The following is a 7,773-nucleotide window of genomic DNA, read 5'->3' on the forward strand; positions in this document are numbered from 1 at the left end:
AGGCAGATTTCTGAGTTCAAGGCCAGCCTGGTCTACAGAGTGAGTTCCAGGACAGCCAGGGCTACACAGAGAAACCCTGTCTCAAACAAACAAACAAACAAACAAACAAAAATAAAAATAATAAAATAAAATAAAAATTAAACCAAAAAACCCTAAGTAAACCAGCTTGTATATTTTTACATTACTTTTTAAAAAATTATTTAAAATTATTTTTAAAGTGTGTTTGGGCTGGAGAGATGGCTCAGCTGTTAAGAGCACTGACTACTCTTCCAGAGGTCCTGAGTTCAATTCCCAGCAACCACATGGTGGCTCACAACCATCCGTAATGGGATCTGATGCCCTCTTCTGGTGTGTCTGAAGACAGCATACTCATATAAATAAATAAATGAATCGTAAGCATAATTTTAAAAGTGTGCCTGTGAGTTCAGGTGTCCATGGAGATGAAAGAGGCAGTTGTGAGCCACCTGTCATCCCTATGGGAACCTAACTTGGGTCCACGAGCAGCGCCCATTCGTAACCTGTGAAGCCACTTCTCCCGCCCTCACATAACTTGCATTGTCACTTACATTTTAGCTTTATTAATCTTTAAGCTTTGTTATAAATGATATCCCTTGAAGAGAGCAAACAGTTCAGTAAACTCCACACTCACATACAGAGCCACTATAAAGACACCTGGCTCTCTATCTGCGGCGTGTGGCGGCGAGATGTCTCACAGGAAATTCTCAGCTCCCAGGCATGGGTCCTTGGGCTTCCTGCCTCGAAAGCGCAGCAGCCGGCATCGTGGGAAAGTGAAGAGCTTCCCTAAGGATGACGCTTCCAAGCCCGTTCACCTCACAGCCTTTCTGGGTTACAAGGCTGGCATGACCCACATCGTCCGGGAAGTTGACAGGCCAGGATCTAAGGTGAACAAGAAAGAAGTCGTGGAGGCTGTGACCATTGTGGAAACTCCCCCAATGGTGGTTGTGGGCATTGTGGGATATGTTGAGACCCCACGAGGCCTCCGGACCTTCAAGACTGTATTTGCTGAGCACATCAGCGATGAGTGTAAAAGGCGCTTCTATAAGAACTGGCACAAGTCTAAGAAGAAGGCTTTCACCAAGTACTGTAAGAAATGGCAGGATGACACAGGCAAGAAGCAGCTGGAGAAGGACTTCAACAGCATGAAGAAGTACTGCCAGGTCATCCGCATCATTGCCCACACTCAGATGCGTCTGCTTCCTCTACGCCAGAAGAAGGCACACTTGATGGAGATCCAGGTGAATGGAGGCACTGTGGCTGAGAAGCTCGACTGGGCCCGAGAGCGGCTGGAGCAGCAGGTTCCTGTGAACCAGGTGTTTGGGCAGGATGAGATGATTGATGTCATTGGCGTGACAAAAGGCAAAGGGTACAAAGGGGTAACCAGTCGTTGGCATACAAAGAAACTGCCCCGAAAGACCCATCGAGGTTTGCGCAAAGTTGCCTGTATTGGAGCCTGGCACCCTGCCCGTGTCGCCTTCTCTGTGGCTCGAGCTGGGCAGAAAGGCTACCATCACCGAACAGAGATTAACAAGAAGATTTACAAGATTGGTCAAGGCTACCTCATCAAGGATGGCAAACTGATCAAGAACAATGCATCTACTGACTATGACTTGTCTGACAAGAGCATCAACCCACTGGGTGGCTTTGTGCATTATGGTGAGGTGACCAATGACTTCATCATGCTCAAAGGCTGTGTGGTGGGGACCAAGAAGCGAGTACTTACTCTTCGTAAGTCCTTGCTGGTTCAGACCAAACGTCGGGCCCTGGAGAAGATTGACCTGAAGTTCATTGACACCACCTCCAAATTTGGCCATGGTCGCTTCCAGACCATGGAGGAGAAGAAAGCATTTATGGGACCACTCAAGAAAGATCGCATTGCCAAGGAGGAAGGAGCTTGATTCCAGGACCACTTTGTGCAGATGGTGGGGTCTCACCAATAAAATATTTCTACTAAAAAAAAAAAAAAAAAAAAAAAAAAAAAAAGACACTTGAACACAACTCTTGAGACACCCACATCTACCCGCGGGGTGGGGACAGTCAGCGGTGTTCTGTTGTCCTTTTCCCATATGTCTTCTTCCAAATAACTAACAAAGTCACTAGCTCTAGTCTGTGGCTCATCCTGAAAGTTGTTCTTGTGACATCAATGATCTGGCTTGAGGTTGGGGGATGGCAATCCAATCAACTTCTAGGGCGACTGATGGTAGCCAGGCTGCAGTTGTTGACAAAGCAGCGTGATTGATTTCTAATCAGACAAAGTCCTGTGAGCACCTGTGATGTGGGGAGAGTCACCTGCCCCCTCCCCTAGTCAAAGGTAGTCACAAAGGAAACTTGGTAAGCAGACGGGCAGTCCCTACCCGGTTGGCTTGGGGTGAGAGCACAGTGGGTATCTGAACTCAAGGTAGGACCAGGCCTGTAGCCAGGGCCAGGTGTAGGCTGCTCCATTTCCCACACCTTATCACAATCCTTGAGGATTTTATCTGGTCAAAATGATTAAAAAAAAAAAAAAAGCTGGGCGTGGTAGCACACGCCTTTAATCCCAGCACTTGGGAGGCAGAGGCAGGTGGATTTCTGAGTTCGAGGCCAGCCTCGTCTACAGAGTGAGTTCCAGGACAGCCAAGGCTACACAGAGAAACCCTGTCTCCAAAAAACAACAACAACAAACAAACAAACAAACAAAAAACAAAACAAAACAAAAAGACAGAAAAGGTGGTAAATTTGAAATGTTCTCTTTTAGGTCAAGTCAGGGGATCACCTGGTGTTGGCATCAGGAACTGGCTTTACAGTAGCTGGTATCATCCAACAATGACAATGACGTCACTCCTAGGTGACCAGGTAAGGACCTGCATGTCTGTTGCCATGGCACTCATCATATATTCCCAGAGTCCACTTGCCTGCCCTTACCTGTGCACAGTGGTGCCTGTAATTACATCAAGGTCCAAAGAAAAGACAGAGAGCCCCCTGACTGTCACTCTCTTTCGCTTTTCTTCTTTCTTTCTTTCTTTCTTTCTTTCTTTCTTTCTTTCTTTCTTTTTGTGAAAAAGAAAAAAATTTCTTTTTTGTCATCCCCCTTTGTTCTCCCACCCCCAATAAACCTCTCCCATGGAAATGTGCTGGCACTTACCAAGTGAGCTCTTGTCACAAAAAAATTAAATTAAAAAAACCAACAACAACAACAATCAACCAGGCTGGAAAGATGGCTCAGTGATTAAGAGCACTGAATGCTGTTCCAGAGGTCCCTGGTTCAATTCCCAGTCCGTACATGACAGCTCACGACTATAACTCCGAGATCTGACACTCACACAGACGTGCATGCAGGTAAAATACCAATGCATATAAAATAAAAATAAGTAAACTATTTTTTTTAAAAAAATTCAATCAAGATCTGACGCCCTCTTCTGGAGTGTCTGAAGACAGCTACAGTGTACTTACATATAATAAATAAATAAATCTTTTTTAAAAAATTCAATCAATGAAATCTCAAAGAGATAACTGATCACTAAAATTGATATCTTCCCAGGGCTGAAGACTATACAGCTCAGTGGTAGGGGGCTTTCGTAGGGGGTTCAAGAGCCTGAGTTCCACCCTAAGCAGTGGAAAGAGAGAAGGGAGGGGGGTGTCTCAAGAGATGCAGGGGACAGAAGGAGGGAGGGGGAGCTAGAGTGAGAAAACCGACTGGGTAGCACAGGCCTGTAGTCCGACCCATGAAGAATTAGGCCATGGCCAGTCTGGGCTCCATACTTCCAAGCTGGCTTGGGCAAATGAGATTCTGTTTCAAACAAAACAAAATAGATAAATAACAATAAAAAGGAATAAAAGCAGCTGTATTTCTTCTTGGACTACTATCCAGAGTTAGAGAGAGAAAGTGAAGGCCTGGCAGGCAGGGCTAGGGGTTTGGTTTCCAGGGCAAGTGAAGGCCAGGGTTGCCTTGGGATGCCCATGGGGTCTTCAGAAAAGTACCACCTGTGCTCCTTTGTGTCAGTACCAGAGGTCAGACCCCCTCTCCCTTTGCTATTTTCATTATGGATTCAGATACTTGAAGATTTCTTTTACAAAAGGGCAGCCTTTCAGACCTGCCCCCTGCCACCAGGCCTGCAGTGTCTCTGGGTAAGCAACTGGAAATTCGGTAACAAACATACCTGGGGGTGGATTAGTTTATGTATGCTCCTACAAGAAAACAGACCAACTTTATTGATTGTTGTGGCACAGACACACACACACACACACACACACACACACGGAGAGAGAGACACACACAGACAGAGAGACACAGAGAGAAGGAGAGATGAAAGAGAAAGAGAGAGTGGTGTGATACGTGTGTAATTTCAGAATTTGAGATGTGGAGGGAAGAGGACTGGAATGAGTTCAAGGCCATCTTGGGCTACTTGATTCCCTGTCTCCAAAACAAAACCAGACAACAACAATACAGAACAAAGAACAAAACTCAAAACCTAATAAATAAATAAATAAATAAATAAATAAATAAATAAATAAATAAATTAAAGAAAGAAAGAAAGAAAGAAAGAAAGAAAGAAAGAAAGAAAGAAATGACTCTAGCTGGGCTGTGGGAGACTGTTTGCTCCTGAAAGGTCTGGATTACACGTCCAGTGGCCTTGGAGAACCAGGCATTCCTGGAAGGAGGGCTGGGAATGGAATTAGGATGGGAGAGAAGTGGGAGGAGAGAAATAACAAACCAAGACAAAGTTTCTCTGACCATGGCTCAAATTGTAATTTTTCAGCTCTGCATTTCTATAGGCAAAACCACAAAACGGAGCCCCTTTGTTTCAGCTGGGTTTGAGTTGCAAAGGAAGCTCTCAGCAGCTCAGCGGGCGGGCAGTCTCTTTCCGCTTGGGCAGGACGCCTGGCTCCAGCGGTGGCGACTTGTTTAGCCAACTCAAGGCTGGGGGAAGGGCCCACATTCCTACCCTGTAAAAGAGAAAAACACAACCAAACAGCACCACAAACAACAGATTACAGGATTGCCACCCCAGGAGTCTTTGGGTTTGTTTGTTTGTTTTTAGATGACTTTTTTCTTTGGTAAGAATGTTTCATTTGTGTCTATGGCCTTGGAGTTAGAAGAGGACATGGGATCCCCTAAGACTAGAGTTACAGCCGGTTTTGAGTAGTTATGTGGGGGCTGGGAATGGAACCCGGGTTCTCTGGAAGAGCAGCCAGTGCTCTTAACAGGTCACCAAGCCATCTCTGGAACTGTCCTGTAACCACCTTTAAAATGCACATTTTGGTGAGGGGAGACTAGCATAACTCTAGATCTAGGGGTAACAATGACTGTGGCCTCTTAGGACATAGTACTTATGTGCCCACATACACAAATAAAAATAAAAACAGTAACAACAACAACAACAAAATAATCCAGCTCAGAGAGCTGGGGCTGTGTCTCAGTTGCAGAGTGCATGGCCGAAGAGTCCCCATTAGATCCCGTATCACCAGAGTAAGGGTTAACCAGCAGAATCCCTTGGCGGGTTGGGGTTACTAAAGTGTGTCCCAAAGATTACACCATCATACCATCATACAATAGATCTCCCGAAAGGAATTTATTTGGGTGGGAAGAGATGGGCTAGCCCAGACAACAAGAGACAGAGAGACAGGGTGAAAGAGTAGGCCGCGATGGGGGGGGGGGGCTGGCTTTTAAATGGTATGCCCGTGGCATTTGGCAGCTGGTGATCATAAAGCTGCTGGCCCTGAGGCGCTGAAGGCAGGCTGGGCCACAACCAGTACCGGCCACAGAAACCAGCTGTTGGCAGAAGTATCGGACCTGCAGTCTGGGATGGTGTGCCCACCCTGGGGCGTGGTCCCACCTGGTCACAAGTAAGATGCCTCCAGCCCTGACCCCACATCATCTACTCACGCAGCTCCCCTGTCCCAGCCAACAGCAACTTGTTCGCCCTGGGGTCTTACTTCTGTTAAGAGTCCCTACCAAAGGCCTGGGGCAAGGGTCTCTTCCTGATCTCCATAGGAGTCTCTGGTCTCACAATGTTTCTGTGTGGGTTCAGTGGTGACGAGGATTAGTTATGGATACACAGAGGCTGTGACACCTGCCAGCTCTGTGCTACTTCCTTTAAGGGCCTGGCCCCACAGCCACGTGGACCTTTGTCCATAGGGGTGGCGAGGAAGCCACACTGTTCCAGCAACCTGATCTTTAACAGAACAGCATCTGTCAGGACTCCGCGGCTCTCTGCCTGGCCAAGCCGGCACACTTTTTGTTGCCAAAGATGGGTGGTGTCACCGGAAGTCTAAGGGAGTGTGGTTCGGAAATCCCCTTGGAAAACCAGCTCTTGTGCCAGACCTCGCTTGACGTTAGGCTCTGCTGCCCTCTAGTGGCCGCAGGGTGGCATGAACCACGAGGGGTTGGAGACGTCTGCTCAATGGCTTGGGAAGTGGGGGAAGGGAACTGTGGCGGTTGCGCAGATCCAAGTGCTTTGTACCCACGACATCTTAGATTCTGCTGCGTCCCCCAACCCCCGATTTTTTTGCCCTTTGTTAATCAGAACTCAAAAAGCACCTAACCCTTTTACATATCCAGAGCACGAAGCCGGAACTAAGGCTCAAGCATCGGGCTCCTTGTTTGCTGGAATCCCCCAAAATGAACGTAACTGTCATACCATACATGTGTGTAAAATTGGAGAAAGGGGATGATATGAGCTTAATTGGTTAAGTGGTGGCTGGTGTATATCTGTAATCCTGCCACTACAGGGGCACAGACAGGGGATTCCCTGTGAGTTCTATGCCAGCCTGAACTATCCCAGTTTAAAAACAGAACTCTGCTATCTCCCCCACTATGACTCTCCCTTTGTCCCATTCCCACAGGCTAAGGGACTTCTGGATCCTGAGAACTCGAGTTGGCGATACAGTTGGAATGACTTTAATGGACCATTATATTTCCATATATAGGAATTACTGGCCATCTTAGGACAGGAATGCTTTCCAGGAATAATCTGCCTGCCCACCTGGTAACGCCACCCTGAGCCACAGCAGTTGGAAAGTAGGTGGTGGAAGAGAAACAGTGTTTCAAGTATTCAGAGCCAAAAGAGGGTCTGTGAAAAGTTATCCCAGCTATTAGTTATGAGACTGAGAGAGATGCCTCAGTGCTTTACAGTACTAATGGCTCCTCCAAAGGACATGGGTTCAATTCCTGGTCCCCATATGGTGGGCTCCCAATTATCTGTAACTCCAGTTCCAGGGGATCCACTGCCCTCTTCTGACCTCCTCAAGATCTGCATGCAGGTGGCACACAGACATGGAGGCAAATCACCCAGCCACAGTGAGACCTCATCTCAAAAGATTCAAAGAAAAGAGGGCTGTGGGAATGGTGTTGACATCAAGGATTTGAATAGAGAGCACCAGCCCAAATCATCATGGTCAAATTAATTAAAGCAAGCTTACCCCCTGCCCTACCCCCGCCTCCACTCACACAAGAGTTTTTCTCTGTAACAGTCCTGACTGTCTTTGAACTCACTCTGTAGACCAGGCTGGCCTCGAACTCAGAGAGCTGTCTGTCTCTGCCACCGGGGTGCTAGTATTAAAGGTGGGGGCCACCATAGTCCACTGCAAACCTGCAAGCTCTTTTTTTTTTTTTTTAATTCATGTGTATACATGGGTTGCCTCCTCTAAGGTGGAATTCAAGGAGTCAGCCTTGGATGTGAGGGAGATAATGTTTTTATAGCTTAGGGGTAGGGGCTTTCCAAATGGGGGATACGACAGGCAAACAGGCAGGGTTACAGAAGCAGAGCAGAGCATAAG

The 7,773-nt window shown here is 47.1% G+C and overlaps 1 pseudogene; it reads left to right on the top strand.

The window, feature by feature from the left end:
- On the top strand, positions 651-1,970 carry Rpl3-ps1 (ribosomal protein L3, pseudogene 1; annotated as a pseudogene).

This window comes from Mus musculus, chromosome X (assembly GCF_000001635.26).
Source record: "Mus musculus strain C57BL/6J chromosome X, GRCm38.p6 C57BL/6J".
Classification (NCBI taxonomy): Eukaryota; Metazoa; Chordata; class Mammalia; order Rodentia; family Muridae; genus Mus; species Mus musculus.